The sequence below is a fragment of the Aquarana catesbeiana genome, linkage group LG05 (genome assembly GCF_042186555.1).
Source record: "Aquarana catesbeiana isolate 2022-GZ linkage group LG05, ASM4218655v1, whole genome shotgun sequence".
NCBI lineage: Eukaryota > Metazoa > Chordata > Amphibia > Anura > Ranidae > Aquarana > Aquarana catesbeiana.
The window spans coordinates 184,029,346-184,053,923 of NC_133328.1; positions in this window are offsets into that span (position 1 = coordinate 184,029,346).

Sequence of the window (24,578 nt, forward strand, 5' to 3'; positions counted from 1 at the left end):
CATAATGTAATCATCCTGTCATTTTGCTGTCAAATGTGATTTATAGCTTTATGGCCTAACCCTTATATAATTGTGCAACTTCAAATTTACCTTCGGAAACAGGTTTTTGGTACATATACAGAACAATGAGCCAAAGGAGAAGTTCCAATTAAGTCCTTTAGTATTATGATTACATCTGAACCTCCTGAAGCTTAGATGGCACCATTTCTAGCAGCCTGGCAGTAGTGAATATATAGGATCAATATGCAAATCATTTAATTAGTTTTACTGCCTGATCTCTGGTGATAGCAAGTATTTCCATCTTCAAAAAAAATTTAATCTTACTAAGGTGCCATAACAAAGTGACATTATAGAAAATGGTATATTATACAAAAATACAGCTTAATATTATTATTAAACAGCAGAAATATAGATTTTTTTTTTAAGTGGCATAGAACATATTTTTCCCAATTTTATAATATAATGTATTTCTGTTAAATTGACTTGTTTTTATTCAGTGAAAAGTTTATTTTTGTTAAGCAGCTCTTCCATTCAAGGTTTTGTATGCACTGTTGATGCAATGGTGATGTTAGGTAAATAAAGTACTTTGCTCAATAGAAAAATGTTGTTCAAAACATAGGTTCAAATACACAAAAATTTGATGAGGTATAGGAATCTGCCTAAGTATGCATTATGATGTTTCCTGTATTTGACATTTTCAATGTCCAAATTCCAAATGAGATACTATGTGGAGTTTTATTTTCAAATACAGTATGTGTACAGGGATTAAAATAAGAATTAAAGCAGGACAAAACCTTCCTAACCTTTACAGCCAGGGAAGCTGCCACCTTGGCCTCCATTTGATCTGCAGTTGTCATGGTGCTGTACACCTGAACAGTTACCACCTGCTATTTGATGGCTTGACAGTTCGATTGAGAGCAAAAGCATCTGTGACAGTTATCTTTATGACATTTAGGGAAACAGTTACAATTATGGGTTTTGTTCCACTTTAAGATTGCATTAATGGTAACCATTAATGCTGAATATAAATTTCTGCATATCCAAATATCAAGCAGCTTTGTCATGTTTTCCTGAGTATAGTCAGTAATATGTACTTGTTTTGTAGATATTAAAAACTTTTACAGGTGTAGCGTTTGCCTGGGTGCCAAGGTATCAAATTATTCCTTTACTCTCTTCATCCCAAAGCAACTGCTAATTATTTTCTTTCGGGCTTACCGTTACCATCTTCCCAGTGTCCATCCTAGGGGTACTATCACTCGTTCAATTGAAACACTGGCTCCAACACTTAGTCCTTTTTTTCTTCCCAAGTTTTATTCAGTAACAACATATGCAATAGAAAGGTAGAGGATGAAAAGGGATTCAGGTACCTTGGTTGTTGCGGTTGGAGAGAATTTCTATATCCAGCGAATAACACTTCCACAGCTGGATTCAGCAACCACCAGATAGGCCCCCCTCACTGACCTATCAGCCAATGCGATGCTCGAACACGGTCTCTGCCACAGACCCTACGATCCTGGGTGAACAAATTGTGGTGATCTAAACGGTCTCTGCCAAAGACCTTACAGTCTTGAAGAAACTGACTGTGCTACCTAATCCAAGATGCGTCTCCGACTGAGTTCCCAGGCTCTTCCCAAGATACCAGCCTTATGCTCGGTCCTCTCCTGAAGAGTCCTCCCCAGGTCACTGCAATCCCTTGCTTCTTCCCGCAGGCCTGACAGCAAAGAGACCATCATGCCGACCCATAGGCCACCAAGACTCTGATCCTTCCTTTAGTAGCTAGGCCTTAGGTCTGTCAACCTCAAGGCAGAACTTTAAGGAATCGTAGTCTCCCAGGCCAGGACGGCCACGAGGTGGGGAGCGCCAACCCCCCCCAGCTTGGGGGGTCAGGAAGCGTGGACCAACGAAAACCCCAAAAGATGGCATGTATCCCTTAAATACCCCTGCCCAGAAATGTCCAGCGTGTGAACCACTCCCACCGAAAAGCTTCTGAGCAAAGAGTAGTCAATATTTGTGACCAGACTGTACAACAATGATGACAGCACCACCCATGGTTGGATGGAAATCTGCACAGTCCAGCCAATCTGGCACAGAAACCATTAAATTTAGGCAATAATAAGTTGAGCCTAAACTGTAGCTTCAACTAATTTAAATTCCAAAAAAAATAGCGTCTGCTCATTAGGAGCAGGGCGCTACACAGGTTTATTATTAAAAAAGGTGGCCTCAGACAATGCTTCAGGGGAGCTGTGCTTGTGCTGAGAGTACAAGTGGAGGAGAAAAGTCCCCGCCCCTGAATCCAGTGTAAGTCTGAATTCAATAAATACAGATATAACAATGACAGATGCTTAGTCAGAATATGAAAGATGCAACATTATATAGAAATCATTCGCAGTTTAAAAGAAACAAAGACTGTAGCTTCTTTTAAGCACCTTGAAGTGTACAAAGTGTAGTGGTCAGAAGTATGTAGCAATGGGGCTGATTTACTAAAACTGGAGCGTGCAAAATCTGGTGCAGATCTGCACAGAAGCCAATCGGCTTCCAGGTTTTTATTGTCAAAGCTTAATTGAACAAGTTGAAGTTAGAAGCTGATTAGCTACCATGCACAGCTACACCAGATTTTGCACGCTCCAGTTTTAGTAAATCAACCCCAGTGTGCATTACATTGCTGGTCAGAAAGTGCAAAAATCAGTTCTATCCAATCACAGCTGGTCACTATGCAGAGCGGCATCGTTAAGCGGCATGCACGGCACTCGCGCGCGCCCCCGCAGTGCGCCGTTCGGAGCTGAGGCTTTTCCCTCGGATACAGCCCAGCTCTGATCAGGGTAAAGAGCCAATGAAATTGAATTGACACTGGGGTTGAATGAAATTGGCTCTTTACCACATGACTGGCTGTGTCCAATCACAGCCGGTCACTATATGTAAACAAACATCTTTGTGTAAATGCTGTTGCTGGGTTTTCCTCTTCACACACCGATCCAGTGTGAGGAGGAGATCAGCTAACAGTGAGTTAAACATTACAGTACCCTACTGTATATGTACTACTGTGCCCAGATTGCCCCCCTAAATAATGAGGACCTGTCATCAGGAGTACCTGTTATCAGGAGTACCTGTCATCTAGTACCTGTCCATCAGGAGTACCTGTCATCAGGAGTACCTGTCTTCAGGAGTACCCGCCACCTTACCAGAGTACCTGCCACCAGAGTACCCACTACCTCACCAGAGTACCTGCCACCAGAGTACCCGCCACCTCACCAGAGTACCCACCACCAGAGTACCTGCCACCTCACCAGAGTACCTGCCACCAGAGTACCTGCCACCAGAGTACCCGCCACCGGAGTACCTGCCACCTCACCAGAGTACCTGCCACCAGAGTACCCACCACCTCACCAGAGTACCCGCCACCAGAGTACCCGCCACCTCACCAGAGTACCTGCCACTAGAGTACCCACCACCAGAGTACCCGCAACAAAAGTACCCGCCACCAGAGTACCTGCCACCTCATCAGAGTACCCCTCATCAGAGTACCCGCCACCAGAGTACCCACCACCAGAGTACCCACCACCTCATCATAGTACCCACCACCAGAGTACCTGCCACCAGAGTACCCGCCATACAGCCACTATGTCCAGAAAGTTATACACTCCGGAAGAGGCATATCAGATTTGGAGTCTGACCGATGAGAGCAATGGGGAGCTCTCACCGCCCAGTTCTGATTCCAATTCTGGTTCAGAATATGAGCCCCCCGAAAGCAGCACATCAGGATCTGAATCAGAGGAGGAAGCAGTCTGTCCAAAAAGAAGACGGTCTGAACACCAGGCAGCTACCAGCAGTGAAGAAAAGTTGAGTGTGGGTGTGGCACTATTCTGGCGTTTTGACAAAATTTTAATACTGTGATTATCACCTCTAATTTACCAGCGTAAATGTTTGGATGGTTAGAATTTCTGAAAACCTTTATCCAAAAGAAAAAAAAGGATTTTTAAAACCAAGGTTGATATTAGTGAAAATAAAAAAATATTGTGTGTGTGATTTAGTGATTATCTTCAGATAGTGGCTGGCCCCTTGCAGCTCACCATCTAACATAAGGTGCTGTTACAACAAGATACATTTATATCGTGCATTAATTCAATGCTATGGTGAATGGGAGAAGGGGGGAGAGGGCAAAGTGGGGGGAGAAGGGGAGAGGAAAGGGACCTTCAATCAATAATAAAGTGACTTGTGCTCAAACGTGATCCAGAAAAACAATATTGCTTTAAATAGTCATAATCACAAAGCACAAGTAATATTGTGCTTAAAACTTTTTCTTCTTGGTAAAACAATATTGTTCGATACAATCTTCTTGTTCCAGTGCTCCTTAGTGACTGTGCTTATGATCGTGCTCTTACTGTGCAAACACTCACCGGATACTGTCACCCCTACAGGGGTATTGCGCAGTCACAATTTATGCCACTGTGCAGCAGTTGCTGGCAATCCGGATCGTGTTGTATTAACATAAAAAAGAAGGGGTGCCCATAGCGTAAAAATGTTTAAAACTTTTATTCCACAAGTAAACAGAATGGTACTCACATTGTAAAATTTCAAGTCAAGCATGAAAGATCTGAATTTGAACCGTCAAAAAATCCTATGCTCGATTTGTTAGGAGATGACGCAAGACGTTGGTCAGGCCATGCCCTACGCGTTTCGTCATTGGACGTCTACGGGAGCGACGGTTCAAGCTCTGTGAAAGCTCCACCAGATATGTACACTCATTCCGGGTGTACGAAGGCAAAGACTCCCATTTCCAGCCCCCTGAGTGTCCATCGTACATAGGAATAAGCGGAAAAATTTTTGGGAGTTGGCATTCCTACTCCTCCAAAAGGGGTATCACATTTACATGGACAACTACTACACCAGTTTGCCCCTTCTATGCCACCTATACCTGAAAAATATTCTGGCCTACGGTACAGCAAGAAAAAACAGAAAGGGCTTTCCACAGAGTCTAGTCACCACAACGCTACAAAGGGGGGAATTGACAAGCTTGAGGAATGAGGAAGTGTTGGCTGTGAAGTGGAGGGATAGGAAAGATGTGTACATCATGTCCACCATCCATGATGACACCTCAGTGGAACTTCCCAGAAGACGCGGTCCCGTTCAAAAGCCTTCCTGTATCATTGAGTACAATAAATTCATGAGGGGGAGTGAATTTAAGCCATCAAATGTTGCAGCCCTATTTATCAACACGAAAATCCCTCTTCTGGTACAAAAAAGTCACAATTTACTTTTTTCATTTGGCCCTTTTAAATTCTTTCATCATCTACCAAAAATCGACGGAAACATCCAACACCTTCATAAAGTTTATTGAAGACATTGTCACTGCCCTGATCTATCAACAAGTATCCCCCCCAGAATGCATTCGCTCCGATTGTGTCATCAGACTACATGAGCGCCATTTTCTGGACCATATTCCACCATCAGGATCCGGAAGATGACGCCAAAAAAAATGTCAGGTGTGCACCAAAAGAGGAGTTAGGAAAGACACCAGTTTCCATTGTCCCCAATGTCCCTCCCAACCTGGCCTTTGCATCGGAGAATGCTTCAGACACTATCACACTCTTGTAAACTATTAGCCCATATTTCTAATAGACTGCCATTTTCCCGTTTTCAATTTCTGTCCTCAATATTTCCCTGGTGCCTCAGCCAACCATATTATTGTCTTCTATGTGAACTGACCCTGGCCTGTTTTTCAACTATGCCTCTGCCTGCCGTCTGCATTGTTTATCTGCCATGTTTCTGCCTTTCACGTGAACTGACCCTGGACTGTATCGACTATGCCTCTGCCTACCATCTATTTCTGTCTTTTACCTGCACTGACCTCGGCCTGTTGACCTTTTTTTTGTCTGCCCTTGGACTGATCTTTCACCCTGCTACACAGGAATCTCACATATGTGAGGGGCTCCAGAATAGTGTTCTGAGTTGACAAAAAACAGTTTTTGGTCTGGTCTGGTTGCCCGGAGGCTTCAAAGTGATTTGGGTGGGAGAAGCCTCTACCCCTGTCCCCATTCTTTCCTGACCGATGCCCTAAGCTTGATGGTCCTGCCTGCTCCCTGGACAAATACTCTGGCTGTGCTGACCATATCTCTGCCTGCTGCATGTACTAATTAGGGACAGGGAATACTGCCTGCTGCATGGACGATCCTTTTGCTGCTGCTGACCACATCCCTGCCTGCTATCTGGACCAATGCTTTGGCTGTGCTGACAACATCTCTACCTGTACTGACTATTCCTGCCTGCTGCCTGTTTTGCTGTCCCTGTCCATGTTCCTGCCTGGTGCCTGGACCGATGCTCTCTCTGTGGACCACTGCACTACTAAAACCACAGGTAATCTTTTCTTTACCCTTTGCTCAGCAGAATGTATTTTGGTTTGTAATTGGTATGTAGAGTACATGCTATGTGTTAGAAATATGAAAGGCCTTCAACAATGTGATAGGTTGGCAGGAATTTATGTGTGTAATTTATTCTTCTAGAACACCCGACAGTGCTACTTGGATGTTTGGCTTCTGTATATGGCCAGGCTATGTAAAAGTCTCACACATGTGGTATCGCTATACTCAGGAGGAGTAGCAGAATGTATTTTGGGGTGTCCTTTTTGCTATGTACATGCTGTGTGTTGGAAATATCTTATAAATGGACAACTTTGTGTAAAAAAAAGCGTTTTAATTTTTTTCCACATTTTCCAAAAACTTCTGGAAAAAAATGAACCATTCAAAAGACTCATTATGCCTCATAGATTATATGTTGGGGTGTTAGCTTTCCAAAATGGGGTCATTTTGTGGGCGTTTCCATTGTCCTGGTGCTCCAGGGTCTTCAAAATTGTAATAGGTGGTTGAGAAATGAGATGTGTAATTTATGCTTGTAGAATGCCTGACGGTGCTAATTGGATTTTGGGCCTCTGTATGTGGCCAGGCTATGTAAAAGTCTCACACATGTGGTATCACCATACTCAGGAGGAGTAGCAGAATGTATTTTGGGGTGTCATTGCAAGTATGCAGGTGCTGTGTGAGAGAAATAACTTGTTATTTTGACAATTTTATGTAAAAAAAAAAATGAGATTTTCCCAAGAATTGAGGGAAAAAATGAAACTTCAAAAAATTCACCATGCCTCTTACTAAATACCTTGCAATGTCTGCTTTCCAAAAAAGGGTAATTTGGGGGGGATTTGTACTTTCCTGGCTTGTTAGGGTCTTAGGAAATTAGATAGGCCTTCGGTACATCAGGTGTGATCAATTTTCTATGATTTGCACCATAGCTTGTAGACTCTATAACTTTCACAGAGAACAAATAATATACACTAATTTGGGTTGTTTTTACTAAAGATATGTAGCAGTATACATTTTGGTCCAAATTTATGAAGAAAATGATTTCTCTGCAACATTTTACAATAGAAACTTAAAAAAGTGTTTTTTTTTTTTTAAATTTCTCTCTTTTTTCGCTTATATTGCAAAAAATAGAAAACCCAGCAGTGATTAAATATTACCAAAAGAAAGCTCTGTTTGTGATAAAAAAGGATAAAAATTGTGTTTGGGTACAGTGTAGCATGAATGAGTAATTGTCATTCAAAGTGTAAGAGCGCTGAAAGCTAAAAATTGGTCTGGGAAGGAAGGGTGTATAAAAGTGGATAATTTGTGTCAGTGGGGGTAAAACTAAACCATAGTTGGTAACATTTGAAAAGAATTATGAGCAGCACCTTGAAGGAATAGAGATGAAAAATATGGTGTGCTAAGTGGACTGCCTGATGCCTTCAAGGTATTGAAAAGATGAATGAAGCATATATGGCGTGCTGCTTACCCCACTCTTGTGGGCATGGCAAAAAAAAGTGGGCATGGTCAATAAAATGAGTGTTACTTTGCCGTGTATAGATCATAGTAAGACACCTTTTCCACTTTGCTTTACTATGGTTTAAAGAAAATACACCCTGGGTTTATACAAAACAGATTATAGAAGTAAAATAAACTCCATTGTCGGTGTCAGTGACAGCAGTGATGACTCCCACAGAATGCTTCAGAGCCAGCAGTAACCACAACAAAGTGTCAGCGCCAGCAATATTAACCCCCAGCACAAAAATAACCACTAGTAAATGCTGGGGCAAGCAATGACCCTAAGCACAATAATAATGCCAGAGAAAACTATAACCCCAACACATAATAACCTCCAGCACAATAATAACCCACAGCACAATAAGAGAGAGGAAAGAGAGAAGGAACGGAGAATGGAAGGGTGGAGAGTGAAGAGAGAAGGGGGAAGGTAGGGAGAGAGGAGAGAGTGGAGAGACAGTATGGAGAGAGGGGAGAAAAAAAGAGGGGGGAAAGAGCAAGGGGAGAGAGATCAGAGAAACGGGGGACCAGGCGTGCAGAGTGAGGGGGAACAGCAGAAGGGTAAAGGAAGTGAGGGAGGAGAACTGGTAAGATCTTGTCACCCACAAAAAGATAAGCTGAGATTGAGTGCAGAAATCAGAAGAAGAGGACTGTGACAGACCTAGCCGGGACAGAGGCTGTTGGAGAGGACTGAATGCAAGCCTGTTGTCTTTTGATTATGGGCCCTGGATTTTCAATGGAACAATACTCTTTGTGAGGTGAATGAGAAATCCAGTCTGAACTGGAGTTAGTTCTGATGTACTCCAAGACTGGTGTTGTCTAGTTCTTGGGGGTTCCTATAGCCAGATCCATTGGGCTCGTGTTCCAGAACTTAGGAAGCGGTATACTGACGGAAGCACTCAAGCGGAGTGTGGGACGTTCCGTGACATTGGTGGCAAGCAGCGGGAAAGCTTCCTGCAGTCTGGGACATCCAAACCTCCAACTGGATCCAAGATCAGCATAGAAGACGTCAGTCACCCCAGCGGAGATATGGACCTGGCATCAGAGTTCCCGGGGCTGCTGCGGATCATCCTTTCAACATACACCAGAACGGTGTCTGAGGATGAATACCTGGAGCTTAGGCAGCTGATTCGGGTGAAGCTCTGGATTGGAGCCCTTCAGCTCGCTGGTATAAAACAGGGCAAGTGCTTTTCAACCCAAGAGCAACGGGCCAGTGACCAACGGGCATTGCGGATGGCATTCCTGGGAGAGCGGCCCCAGGAGCAATGGGTGACTGAGTTGGACAAGCTGGTCCAGCAGGAGATAGAGCTGGACAATCATTATCGGGCTCTGCAATGGCATGCAGAGGAGGGATATTTAGGGGAGACAACAGAATGCTCTCCGGAGGGATATGACTTTGGAGGCCCTGGATTGCTGTGGGAGAGCCTTACAGATCATTTTATGTTTGGTGATGAAGGGGAACCTGACCTTGAGGACCTGCGAGAATATAGAGAGGCTATGCTCGGTCTTGCAGGGATCTCAGAGCTCAAACCTGATCTGGACCATTTGCTAAGGAAGGAACAGCATCTGGAAAGGGCATACAGGAAACTGCTACAACAAGTTCAGCAGCATGCCAGAGAATCGGCAGTGGAAAATCTGAAGATTTCCGTCCCCAAACCTGAAGTGCTGACAACAGGGCAGAGCTCTGCTAACCTCTGCCCAGAAATGATAGCATCTTCTGGGTTCCATGGACAGGAGATGGTGAACCTATATCCCCAGACATCAGTTGCAGAGACATGGGATTTGATAGACTTTTCTGCTGAGGAAGAACAACCTGATGAGCCTCCAGCAGAAGAGCTGCTATCAGGGCCAAAGTTCACTGTGCTCTGCCCAGCACCAACAGTGGCTTCGGCCTTCTTGAGAGAAGAGGTAGTCGGCCTTTCTCCCACAACACTGACAGGGACATGTGATTTTCTGCCAGCAGCATCTATGGAGTTACAACAAACTTCTCCAGCTGAAGATCTGGTAACTGAACAGAGGGTCCAAGACCTCTGTCCCACACTTTTACCAATTCCAGAGACTGGGGATTTAATAGATGTTTCTGTAGAGGAGGAACCACCTGGCAAACCCCCAGCAGAAGTGCTGGCAACCGGACAGAGGGTCCAAGACCTCTGCCCCCCACCTGCAGCAATTGTGGAGGCCCAAGGTGAGGAGGTGGCAGTCTATCGTGAGCTGCAGATCAGGATCCAAGGAGAGAATGCAGTCATCACCTCACAACTGCAGCTTGATCTGGTGTCGGTGGATGGGGCTTCAGTCCCCACCTGTATACCCCAGGGATGCTGGGCAGTCGGCCCAGATCCCCAACAGCAGGATGGAGTGAGCCCAGTCCCCCTGTCTTCTCTCCAGCGGCAGAAAGGACTCCAGGGAGAAGGGCCAGTCCGGGCCTCTCCCCAGCGGCGGATATGTTCTCTGAGAAAGGCAGAGGATGGCTGGGTGAGTAATACTCTGTTTGGAACAATTTGTTTGGGGTACTGTGTGGGTACAGGCAGTAGAGGACTGGAACTATGGACTAACTTCGGAGTCAACCCGTCTGGGGTCTCCTCCTGTGTTAGTCTCCTGCCGAAAGGGGAGAAATGTGACAGACCTATCCGGGACAGAGGCTGTTGGAGAGGACTGAATGCAAGCCTGTTGCCTTTTGATTATGGGCCCTGGATTTTCAATGGAACAATACTCTTTGTGAGGTGAATGAGAAATCCAGTCTGAACTGTACTAATCGGACTCAGTCGTATATATATGTATATATTGTATGTTGTTTGATTCATTCTGTTGGGACACATCCTGTGAGGAGATGCTGGTGTCATCAACTCCAACTACCTGTGTTTATGTTAATTGAGAAAGCTGATCACATTAGCCACCAGCACTGGCTAGGAGACGAATGGTCTAGGCTGAGGAGGGGGGAGATTGTTGTTTGTATTGTTAATTGTAATTAGCTCCAGCTATTGTGTTTATACTACTGTGTGAAGCTCGGTGCCCACAGGTCTGTCATCTGGTCTGGGTAAATGTTTTAGTAAATTAGCTCATGTTAATTAGGTTAGCTTTGAGTCAGCCTGCTGTATAAATGTGTGTGATATCTCAAATAAAGAGTTAGTTCTGATGTACTCCAAGACTGGTGTTGTCTAGTTCTTGGGGGTTCCTATAGCCAGATCCATTGGGCTTGTGTTCCAGAACTTAGGAAGCGGTATACTGACGGAAGCACTCAAGCGGAGTGTGGGACGTTCCGAGACAAGGACCACAAAGATGTTACGACTTCTGGTATGGGGACCGGCGATCCAAGTTGTCAAGGAAAAAAGCACTGTGCACCAGCCAGTCACAACCGTGACACAACCAGTAGAGGAAGGCAATGGAAGCATGGCATCCAAAACATTTTACACTGTGCTTACACCTTGCTCTAACATTTTTTAGCTGGTCCAAGTGGAAACTATACACATACTTGACTACTTTCAGAAACATTTCAACCCTGGTTTCAAGCAGCAGAGATTTTTTTTGTTTGCCTGTCTCCAGGTCACCTTCTCCTGCATAATCTGAATCACAGTAGTAGGCACCAGAACTCTTGGTTAAGCTTAGTCAAATGTTGTACAGGGGGAGGGGGGTGTTTTTTGAGCAAGTTACAGTTCGTTATTGGCTTAGGATTCAGAGTAAAGAGGTGGAGCAGCTGCAGGAGCACAGCTTTCTCTTGCTGAGCTTGAATTAGGTAAACGCTGCACAGCATTGCAATGTATACTGGTGTTTGGCATCCCAGACAGGGGCCTAGCACACACCACTGCAAGACCAAAGTATGCAACTTATTTGTTCATTAATTTGTGTTGTATTATTACTAATTCAAAACTAACTTCTGATACTTTGAAATAGTTAGCATTTTTGTCACTTTAAAAATAATCAAAATTGCTTCCCCCACCCCCCCTTATTTTTTCCAAAGGAATGGGCTAGCTCACAGTAATATCTATTCTTCTCTATAGCTGGAATGTGGGTGGGCACTCCTACTATCACCCGTGTCCCATCCTGATAATGTGGCTATTAGTCCTGTACTGATTACATTGCAGGTGTGATGATGTCAGTAAAAGAGGTGACACCAAGATCAGCCTGAGACTGGCATAAAGAGTGGCTTCAGCAAAAGTGGAGGGAAGGAAGTTTGCAAGATCGTGGAGAAGGATGAGTATTACTGTGTGCTAGTCCATTCCCTAGTTACATTTACATTACTTTTCAGGTTACATTACAAAAAGTGGAAGAACTACTGTATCTTTATTCAGTCCTAAACTGGTAGTAATTCAAAATGGGAACTGCCCTTTCCGAATTACTGTGACATCAGTGGTGTTAATCTTCTTAATTAATCTGCTAGTTTTCACAATGATTATCTAAAGAGCTTGCCTACAATTCTACCAAGCAAAGATCATTTTGAGAAATAATTCTTCCTGCACAAATTTGATTGCACAGAAATACGAACATAGAGAAGGGTTTACTATTATAGTTGAGATTGTTCACACACAAAATCATATGAAAAGCAATTTTTTGTTTACTTATTTCATTTGCAATGACTGAATATTTGAATTGAATCTTCAACCTCTTTTGTGTGAACATTCTTAACTTCCTTAGTAAATCATCCTTAAAAAATACATGCTCTTTACTGACTTACATATATATACAGTATGCTAATGCAATCTTTCTTAACCTATTTATTATGGGGGGAATCTTGAAATAATTTTTTGTCCCAGAAACACTTTACTAAAAATATTATATCTACAACAGATTAGTGTGAGCAGTAAATTTAAATTATAACAAAGAAATGAATAAATAGTGTGGCGCGCCTAGCATATTTGACACACAGATAATTTTTAGCACCTTCCTATCCTATATGAATAATGTATTAACAGTAATAATAATTGAATTAAACAATTAATACAAATGTCCAGAAAGAATACAAAAATACAGTGAATTTTAAAATCCTTTTTAAATTACTGGTCAGTGTAATCCCCACCTACAGTATAAAATGACCCTTTTACATTGGTGATCAATGAAGATGAGTCTCCTTACATTGTAGGGGGAGAAGTGCCTCCTTAGATTGTTGGGTAGTGGGAGAATGACCTCTTCACACTGCTGGTCAGTGTAAAGAATGCTATGTTACATTGGTGTGGTCAGAATGCCCTAGTGATCAACATAGTGCCCCTGACATTATTAGTTAGTTTGAAGAATTCCCTGTTAAACTGGGGGCTCATTGGCAACAGTGCTCCTTACAACAGTCAGAAGAATGCATCTCTTATAGAAAGATGATCTGATCAAGTTTTAAAAAAGATCTTTCAGTAATTCAATGGTTATCATGCATTTTACAGCGATCTGAGAGAATAACCATCTCTCTGGATATCTACACTGGAAAATACCCAACCCATTCATTTTCTTCCAATCGATATATAGACCCTAATGTCTATAGGAGGGCCTCCAACCCAGTCAATTGGTCATTGTCTGGAGAAGCTGTCTTAATTCCTACTGGGATAAGCAGCAGTCCTACCAGGGCCACTCATCTACACTCATATACCCTTTTAATTAACATAAATGTAAATATGGTAATTGATAGTGACGCCTGTGGATGGTCAGACTGTGCATGCCAGTTTGACTGACCCTACAAGTGTCTGAGAACCCTTACTGGTAAAGCTATCCAAAGTGCTGGTGAAAGTAGAGCAGGAGCAAGTGATGGATTTATTAACCAATGAAATTGCTGGGTTACCTTTTTCTACATTTCAAGAATATAGTTGCAAGATTAATCTCGTGAGACATGTTTTTAAACGTTGCTTAATAATCTCCCACAGCAGAATAAAATTGAAATTTTTATTTTCCAGGAGACAATAAAATCTTTTTTACATTAAAAAACACATTTGTGATAGCATCCTGTAAAGGAAAGTTGGAACGTTTTGAAGTCATATGGGGACCGTGGAGAGACTTTATGTTTGACCCGAATCTCATACCCTCGAGCCTAGATCTGGCCCTACTAGAATTAGCAGAACCAACCCTGAGATCCCGCCTGGACAAAAGTAATAAGGCCCATAGATAGATATTTTTCATAGATACCTTCTATAAAGATAACCTGTCTGTGGCGGAACTCGCTCGGCGCAGATCTACAAGACCTTCTCAGACTCAGAGGTATGCTCCACACCATTCCCCCCTTCCCTCCCACCCTTTCCCCTCCCCCACATCCTTTCCTACCTGTTCCCCCTTGATTCTAACCTTTACCTCTCTTTCTCTTCCTTCTATTTTTACTTTTTTGACTGCATACTGGCTACCAGTTACCAGGCTGTTGTCATAAGATGCTAGATGTTGCACTACTCGGACACAGGTGGCGGCAGACAGCAAAGGGGGGTGCAGACCCTCCACACTGGGGTGGTCCTTTTTATTTTCTGCCTCTGGTCAGTGGAGGGTATGGGGGGGTGCCCTCCCTGGATATGGCGGGACGGACGAGGTTGTTGGAGGTATATTACCCCCCTCTGTTCGGACCGTTGGCAGGGGGGTGCTCGCCCGTTGGCTCTCCTGATCACTTAGCACTTCGAATGGAGCTGTGGCTGGTTTAGGCCAATATACTGCCACATGTTCATCCTGACTTAGGGTGTTTATTATAGATTAATGGTTGTGCCGCCTCCGAGGGTCCGATATACTTATTTGCACTAGCTGGTACTTGGACAAGTTTTATATATGTTTTATCTCGCATTTCTAAAAATGTATGTAGTTTTCTACTAAAATGTTGTAAAATAAAGATTTTACAAAAAAAAAAAAAAAAACACATTTGTGGCTTCAAACCTAGGGACTGATTTACTAAAGAAATGATACTTACTCTGACCCGAGGAACCAGGATTTGCTTTGAAAGCTCACTCGGTTTACTGGAAACACATGGTACAATTAAATTATACAATATCACAACAGTCTTCTTTTTATTTACCAACAGCTATGTAGTACAAGGGCCTAGGAAAACAATGTATTTAATGTTTTTCTAATCTGACCTTTGCCTACATAGTTTTTGGTAAATTTAACCACTTCAATACAGGGCATTTTCTCCCCCTTCCTGCCCAGGCCAATTTTCAGCTTTCAGCGCTGTCACATTTTGAATGACAATTGCGCGGTCATGCGACGCTGTACCCAAATTAAATTTTGATCGTTTTTTTCCCCACAAATAGAGCTTTCTTTTGGTGGTATTTGATTACCTGTGCGTTTTTATTTTTTGCGTTATGAACAAAAAAAGAGCGACAATTTTGAAAAAAAACACAATATTTATTACTTTTTGCTATAATAAATATCCGATATTTTTAAAAAATTAAAAAAAAAAAAAAAAAATTTCCTCAGTTTAGGCCAATATCTATTCCTCTACATATTTTTGGTAAAAAAAATCCCAATAAGCGTATATTGATTGGTTTGCGCAAAAGTTATAGCGTCTACAATATAGGGGATAGATTTGTCATTTTTATTATTTTTTTTAACTACTAATGGCGGCAATCTGCAATTTTTATCGTGACTTTGACATTGACAGATCGGACACTTTTACTGAGGACGTCATATGACGCCCACCCGGAGGGAGGAACGGTTCCTGCTTCCATCATTTTACAATACGGCGGTAGGGAACTGGATAAGAAAGACAGTAAATCAGAATGTAAAGTGTTAGTAGAGTAATAGGCATTTAAAAATTGGAAATTTCCCTAGTTTATAATTATATACAGTATTTGAAATACATGCAGGTTCACTGGGTTCCAACACCTATCGGTCTTTCAGTCCTCTTGGTCACATTCTTTATGGGTCACTAAGGCTGACGATAGATAAATAAAAGCAAGCAATACCCCAAGTTTTAGGCCAACAACAAGCACTTCAAGCAACTTGTTATTTTTCCATGCAAAATAGTTAAGAATCCAAGGCATGTGCTCTACTGTCATGGTGTCAGATTCTCACGTACCTGACTGATGAGCTGATAGTGCAGAGGAAGGCCTCCCTTACGGATCTGACTCGCAGCCCCTGGTAGAGCAGACAGGAGGCACGGGAGTGCAGAGTGGTATGAGAACCTGGCAGGTCAGTTGTTGGAAGGGCGACTCCGGGGTCCCAGATGCTGTAGAGGTGACCACCAACTGGAAGGAAGATCCGAACAGCAGACAGGCTGGAGGCTGGAGTGCCCGATATTCACAACCAGATGTAGAATCAAACAGTCAGTACACAATTCAGGGGGTTGTGGATTCCAGTAGAAGCAGGCAGACTGGTTAAAGCACAGACAGGTGAAGCTGGAGCAGGGGCTAGACAGGCAGGTCAGGTCACGGGCCGGGTCAACAATTGGCGGGCAGCAAGGTATCCAAGGAGCAGGCAGATTCAAGGTCAGAGGCAAGCCGAAGTCAGGTGCAGGCAGAAATCAGGGGGAGTGCAAAGGTCAAGCCGGGTCATTCAGGGGATCAAAACACATAGGCAGATAAACAGGATCAGGGGTCCCAGGGAGCTGCAGATCAGACAGCACTGATCCTGTGTGCATCCCCTGTTTGAGTAGGCCGTTTGGTGCCGAGTGCTGCACGCCAGGGCAACCAAAGCTGTGTCTTCTACTGGGAATTTCCTGACACATGGTGTGTCTTGGAGATCATTGGAGTTACAGTATGTGAGCATGGGTATATATCTCTCTATCTGTGGCCAATCTAAGTCAGGCACTACCTAAAATCAGCTCCCACATATGAAATGGCAAATATGGCTAGCTGTTACTTCTGAAATATAGTAAATTAAATGAGTCTATTTACTACATGATACATCTGAATCCTGAATCTGAATGGCTGACCTGCATCCAAAATTTCATCATAAACAGTTTGTACAAGGCAACAAGAAATCAGTTGAATAACCCTAAAAATAGAAAATAAATGTTTCCAAAACATCTCTAATATATATATAAAGTATAATGCCCCGTACACACGATCGGACTTTCCGACAACAAAACCGTGGATTTTTGCTCGAAGGATGTTGGCTCCAACTTGTCTTGCATACACACGGTCACACAAATGTTGGCCAACAATTACGAACGTATTGATGTACAAGAGGTACGTGATATCTCCATTACAAACGCTAGTTTTACAAGACCGAGCGCTTTCCGGTTCATAATTGATTCCGAGCATGCGTGGACTTTTGTCTGACGGACTTGTGTACACACAATCGGAAAGTCCGAGTACACAGCATAACAGTTTAAGCCATTGTTTCCATTGGTGATGATGATATTGGTTGCTAAAGCTGGATATACAGTACATGTAGCAAAAATCGGCCAATTCAGCAAGGACATGCCAAATTTTGATATTTGTGGTGCCATCCTGGTCCAAAAGAAGCTGATTGTTAGATCGGCTTCTGTCAAGCGATCTTGCTATAAAACTTGCATTTGATTAGCCACTGCAACCAATGTCAACAGTGCTGGTCAAAATATTCTGACAGGGGAGGAGTCCCACTGTCAGAATACAATAGCACAATGGGGGGGGGGGGGGATCCTGCATTTAAATGGCTTATGTGGATGCAGAATTTAGCCCACAGGTTGAACAAAAAAATATTACAGCTTTATAAAGTATCTTTACAATAAATAAATTAATTCTTCACTATTTTCTTTGTACATTTGATGTTATTGTCCTTATCCTATCAACATTGCTACCTAACCCAATTTTCACAACCACAGTATACAATGGATGTTACTGATAATTAAATACAGCATTGCTCTGCTGTTCTCTTCACAAGTACAGAGGAAAGTAAATTAAGAAAGTAAATGTCAACTCATAGTTTAGGTGAACCTTTCCTGAAAAAGATGTGAGAGAAAATAATGTACTATACATTGTTTAAAGGGAGCTTATACTGAAACAAAAGCTGGGGCTGCCATTACTGAGCTCCTGCTAACAATGGTGTCCGTTTAGCAAGCAGCGGTAAATTACTGCTGCTGAGTTCTCGAGCATTCTCAGAGGAGTTCACTTTCTTCTAAGTGCCTGTTTATGAAGTGGTGTAGATTGCTTCTCCTTTTAAGGCTCGGTTCACACTGGTGCGACATGGGTCGCTCCAACTTTTGAAAAGGTTCTTGCACTACTTTGGTCCAACTTTGATATGACTTCAATAGCACAGAGTATAAAATGTCACTTCAAAGTTGTATCAAAGTCGGATTCCAAAGTTGCACTGAAAGTCGAGTGATTTTGGCGTCGGGCTAGTGTGAACCAGAGCTGAGGAGTGAAGTAATCTACAAAAATTTCTAACTGTGGAGAGCGCCTCCATTACAGTAATCACGTGAGACATAGCGAGATTACAGTAACAGAAAATCAGTGAAACACAGAGGCGTCCATTTATTAAGCAGTTCTAAACTACCGCTGCTGAGTTCATGTGCATTCACAAAGGAGACCTCTCTCCTCAGTACCTCACACTTCACTAAATAATATTAATAAAATAATAAAGTTAAATTCTGCCCTACACAAATAATATCTACATCTATGTGTATATCTATATATATAGATATATAGATAGATATCTATCTATATATCTAGATATAGATAGATATCTAGATATATAGAGATATATCTATATATCAGCCCTCAAATTTTCCACTCGCATACTTGCATTATGCGAGTGGAAAATGGCTGTTGGCGAGCGTGGGGCTGCCTCAGAGTGGGGGGACGAGCTTCGCCGGCACGGTCTCCCAGCCAGGGGAAGAGAGAGGAGAGGAAGAGGCGAGCTGTCCGGATCAGCAGAGAGTGTGATTGCCCGCTGTAAGAGCTTTCATTAGAACTTCCAGTGTTCCCAGGGCTCATCGTCACATAGCTCCACCTCTTGGCCCAGCACCTTTATTAGCAGAACGCCGGCCCAATGCGGGACGTGTGACGTCGCCAAGAGGTGGGGCTATGTGACGATGAGCCCTGGGAAGATGAGAAATTCAAATGAAAGCTATTACAGCGGTCAATCCCGCACTCTGCTGATCCGGATGGCATGCCTCTTCCTCTGCATAGGTGAGGCTGCATTGGGCACAGGCAGGCCAGGCTGCATTGGGCAAAGGTGAGGCTGCATTGGGCACAGGCAGGCCATGCTGTATTGAGCACAGGTGAGGCTGTATTGGGCACAGGTGAGGCTGTATTGGGCACAGGTCACGCTGCATTGGGTACAGGTCATGCTGCATTGGGCACAGGCAGGCCAGGCTGTATTGGACACAGGTGAGGCTGCATTGGGCACAGGTCACACTGCATTGGGCACAGGTGAGGCTGTATTGGGCACAGGTCAGGCTGCATTGGGCCCAGGTCACGCTGCATTGGGCAAAGGTGAGGCTGCATTGGGCACAGGCAGGCCACGCTGCATTGGGCAAATGTGAGGCTGCATTGGGCACAGGTCACGCTGCATTGGGCACAGGCCACATGGCATTGGGCACAGGTGGGGATGCACTGATAAAGTTGTTAATATTTATTTTTGTAACCTAATTCTGCATAAAACATTTAAGTGTCATTTCATGAGCTCATTTATGAGGGAGTGTTTAGGGGTGGGATTAGGGGGCAGGGCATGGTAGGGGTTGGGTGGGGCAACTGGTGGCGAGTAACTCTTAAGGCCTGGCTAGTAGCTCAGGACTTGAAATTTTGAGGCCTGTATATATAGATGTATACCTCTATATATCTATATCTACAAGGTTTTCTTGCTTACTTCTACAGACCTATGCAGGGGCTGGTTATGGTAACAGCAACAGGCATTCCAGATGACCACGCTGGGGATCCTGGGTGACAGCATTGCCCAAATAAGGCAATTAAAATCCCCCTCCACAGAGCTCCACATCAATTTTCGTGGACAGGATGTTGCTCATGAGGATGGCACACCATTGCTGAAACCCCCCCCCCAGGCCACCCAGGCTGCCAGATAATAGTCTGGATTTAATTGCAAGGAAAATACCATGTGGGATAGAGTGAACATACATCCCTCTCAAGAACCACAACAGGCCACATGCCCCCCTACATTCCAAGGGGCAAAACCACCACTACTTCTGCAAAGCATGTTGATGGGAAGAAGGACTTCATCCCCATGCACTGTCCCTCAAAAGGGATGTGGGGTGTGGGGGGTTAAATCCAAAACCCCACTTTACAATAAAAATATTTAGAACAAAAAATAAGAAATGAAACAAGGTCCCCCAATGTAAATTCAAGTGACAATCATGTGGCCCAGCGATCCAGATGCAGGTCAGTCACAATGTAGACCTGCTACCACAAAGATGCTGCCCTTCCCCAATTCCCATTGCAAATGTCAGCTTTCCAGTGGTGCTGGAATGTAAACACAGTGCTGAGGGAACCAGGGTGACATAATTGACCAATTTCAAACAGATTTGGGTGGATATTTGTCATTTAGAGATGGTAGTGATACTGTCAACAAATGACAGATTTGGCTGGAGGTTCAGGTGAGTGAACTGGCCAAATATGGGCAGTTTGTTTACCTATTCACCTATTTTAAGTCCAACTCGTGTTAAACCCGAACCTGATCTCATTCCTAGTGTTGATCAATATGAACAATATTTAAAGTGATTGTAAAGGCTCATTTTTTTTCCTATAAAAATAACAAACATGTTATACTTACCTGCTCTGTAGCAGTGGATTTGCACAGAGCAGACTGGATCTTCCTCTTCTGGGGTACTCCTTCTGTGATCCTGGCTCCTCCCTCCTGTTCAGTGCCCCCACAGCAACCAGCTTGCTATGGGGGGACCCGAGCTGAGTCGCAGCTCCCTGTGTCCATTCAGGCACGGAGCTCCAACCCGGCCCCACCCCCTCTCTTCCCTGATTAACTAGCTGACTTTGATTGACAGCAGCAGGAGTCAGTGGTGCCTCTGCTGTGTCTCAGCCAATCAGGAAGGAGAATCTCAGACCGCTGAGACAGTCGTGGACATCGCTGGAAAGAGAGGGACCTCAGGTAAGTGTTAAGGGGGCTGAGGGGGGCTGCTGCACATAGAATGCATTAAGATAACAACCTTCTGCCTTTACAACCCCTTTGGTAAAAAGCATCAATATTATACTATATATTGTAATTTGTATTAAAAAGGAAATTAGTGGAAAAAGTCTGATACATCTTGATATATGTCAAAGAGTAAATAGAAATATTCCATTAATATTACCGTGCTCAAAAATGAAGGTATATACAGATTGAACTGTCATTTCATGAGTCCCATGTATTTTAAAAAATGGAAACCCTACTTTAGTGCAACATTATAACAAATAAGTGTTGCGAGGTTGCATATTAAATAAACTAGAAGTATAACGCAATCACACTTGCTATCCAAGAGTATTTGTCTTCAGTGAGAGATGGTGTATGCTATGAAGTAGCAATCTAGGATTAAACCAACTGACAAGAGGATGTATTGTGCGGAAGGCATGCATTTAGAGATAAGACTACTGTCTAATAACATGTACACGGCACAACCAATGGCGCAACACATTATATAATGTGACGGCTCTGCTCACAGATAAAAAGCTTGTCGTGTTAACCAGACAAAATGAACAGCATTTGTGAATTGTGGAAATACATTGAAATTAAATTATATCTGCTCGACACATAAAAAAAAAATGCAGAGGTCTTGGTATTCTGTTTGTGTATTTATTCCAATAGACATGAGATATTTAACAAAAATAAGATAAGGTGATGGATTCAAGTGGTATTGCCCGGGGGAGAAAAAAACACATTATTTAAATACTTTGATTTATTTTATTGGATTAGACATCAGCGTTACCACATATAAACTTTCAAGGACTAATTGTCTCATCTGCTATGAAGTGTTATGATTTTAGGGCATAGTAACTTCATACTGCTACACCTTTGCTGTGGTTCAGTGAGAAAAAAAATCTCAACAGTCATTTCTTGTTAGATGAGCAATAAAACTCTCCACAAAAATTTGTGTGTGCATTTGTCAAAGAGGCAAAGGCTCCAGCAGAAGGTGAGACCAATACAAAAGGCCGCTCTCTACAAAAGAGATTAATCTGTCAATCACTTCTTAAACAGATGCCTGTAAAACCAAGCGCTTTATATTAGACAAACTGCATTGTGTTTTTTCCTTAACTTTTTTGTGTATTTACTTTATTTAGCTTTTCCCTTTTTTTTTTTTAATTCCCAATGTTGTTACATTTTCTCAGATGAATCAATGAATACATTAACCAATCAACGTGTGGAAACTAGAGTGTGGAAGTCTCCCAGAATTCTACGCTCCAGTAAATATAATGAATTTATAGAAGATTAATGCATTCTAGGGCTGGGAGTGCCAGAATAAAGATGTGTGGGAGTTTTGGCCCCCCAAATTTAACCCTAGAAGGAAATTTTGAATGAATAGAAAACCTAGCTTTGGACAAAGAAGACAGGAGATCTAACAGATTAAAACATAATAGAGTAGATATTAAATATATTTATATATTAAATAAATTAGAGAATGAGAGGTCATTCAGAATAATGTTTATTTTTAAAGAACAGACTTTAATTTCCAGCAGATCCCTTTATTAGTCTATTCGGAATGTAATTTTCACATTAAACCCTTAATTACCAAAAAATCCCATCGTCTATCAACACCACGCCAGCCTTTTAAGGAACAGACAATTTATTTTGAGGTCTCCGGTATCTGCCCAAATATCTGAGCCTTAGGGGTCAAAATTTTATAGCAGGAGGTCCACACACTGACAGTATTCTGGCCTTGTTATTGAAAAACATTCTGCATATTAATTGTGCTTAATTGCTAGGTCTGGGGGAGTCAAGTTTTTGTAAAATTGTTAATAAAAAAAATGGGAGATCTCCAGAATCACTGGGAATGTACTGTAGCTCATTGGTTTGTTATTTTTTATTAATATCCGCTTGTAAAGTATACACACTAAATTATCATTAAATCACCTGGCTGTCATATATAAGATTTTAGTTGCTAAGCGTTTCGAAGGAACAGACAAAATAAACAATACTCAATCACAAGAGCTCTGATTTTCCCTATCTTTTCTTATCAAACTTCACAATTTACCACAAAAGGTACAAATTCATACACTTCCTAATCTATAAAAAATACATAGAGGAAGTCAAAAATTTAGAAATCTTCACTTTATTCTTTAGTAAACAGCTTGGTCACACATAGATTTAAAAAACAAATATATCAGATGTGTTTTGGACCTAATATAGGCCTTTAATAATAGCTAGACATGTGCACTGCCAAAACATGTTTTCTTTTTCGTTTTTGGTTCATTTGTTTTTTGTTTTTATTTCGAAAATTCGAAACTTTGGTAATTTGAAAATTCGTAAATTGGAACATTCAGAATTTGGAAATTCGGAAATTTGAAAATCCGAAAATTCTAAAATTCAGAAATCCAAACATCTGAAAATTTGAAAATAAGAAAGAAGATCCGAAAATATGAAAAATTCTAAATAATAACTAACTAATAATAACTAACTATTAAATTATAGGTACTGGAATATGCTTGCAAATTTGGCTGTTAGTGAACGTAACAAATACGAATTTATCTGAAGTTACGAATATTGCAAAATAACGTATGCCGCATCTAAACAAATGGAACGGAATAAATTAATAATAAATAATAATAATAAAAAGTAATTTGTTACATTCCATTACATTTGTTGTTTCAGATAATTCGTAACTTTGGACAAATTTGTATTTTTTACGTTCACTAACAGCCACATTTGAAAGGAAATTCCAATACCTATAATTTAATAGTTTAGTAGTAGTTAAGTTATTATTAGTTATTATTTCAGATTTTCCAATTTTCAGGTTTTTGATTTTTTAGATTTTCGTCCTTATTTTCAGATTTTCGTTCTTTTGAATTTTTGGATTTTCGAATTGCCAAATTTTTGGATTACGAATTTCCACATTTTTGAATTTCTGAATTTTTGGATTTTCAAATTTTCGATTCTCTGAAATTTAGAATTTCCACATTTTCGAATTTCCGAATATTCAAATTTCCAAATATTCAGAAAAATTTGTTAAATGGGTTTTCGTTAATTCAGATATTTCCAGCTTAACTGATTTGTCCAAATTTGTTAAAAAACGAATTCAGGTTACACATGTCTAGTAATAGCTGATATAACATGAAAAGCCTAACAATTAGTAATAAGTGAATCTGCTCAGGTTCAATTTGTGGGAAAATTTGGTTAACTCATCATAAAATCCACAAATTGTGATCTTTAATATGACCCCAACCAAAGTCGATGGGAGGCAAATTATGAAAATCAGTTCTCCATTTTTAGGCTAGTAGTCATTGGATTGACAAATAAAGCACACAAGAACAATTTAAAAGTTACCATTTGGTGAGGAAAGGGCCCTCCATTTTATGCAACTTTGAAGATGACATGGGAAAAACACCAGTTCTTCAAATTACATGCTTCAAAGATGCCTTTAAATTATATGCAGGATTACTATACAAAACAGTACGATTCTTCTGGACAGCATCAATGACACTATATGCAGGCTTTAGGTAATGGTGGCACAAGATGGTAATGGCCACTGGAGATGGTAATGGTGGCAGGCCAGCAGCGGCGACAGGAAGTGGCAATGCTGTAATGTATAATAATCGTTCCCGGGCCATATTTTAGGGAAAAATGTATTTGTTTGCATTGGCTGCATGGGTTTTGTACTCATTGCTGAATTAGAGCTGGTTAATTTTTTTGAAGGTGAGCCAGATCAACTGTGTGAGGGGATAGGCAGATCCCCATTCAAGGTAAAGAGCCAATTAAATTGGCTCTTTACCA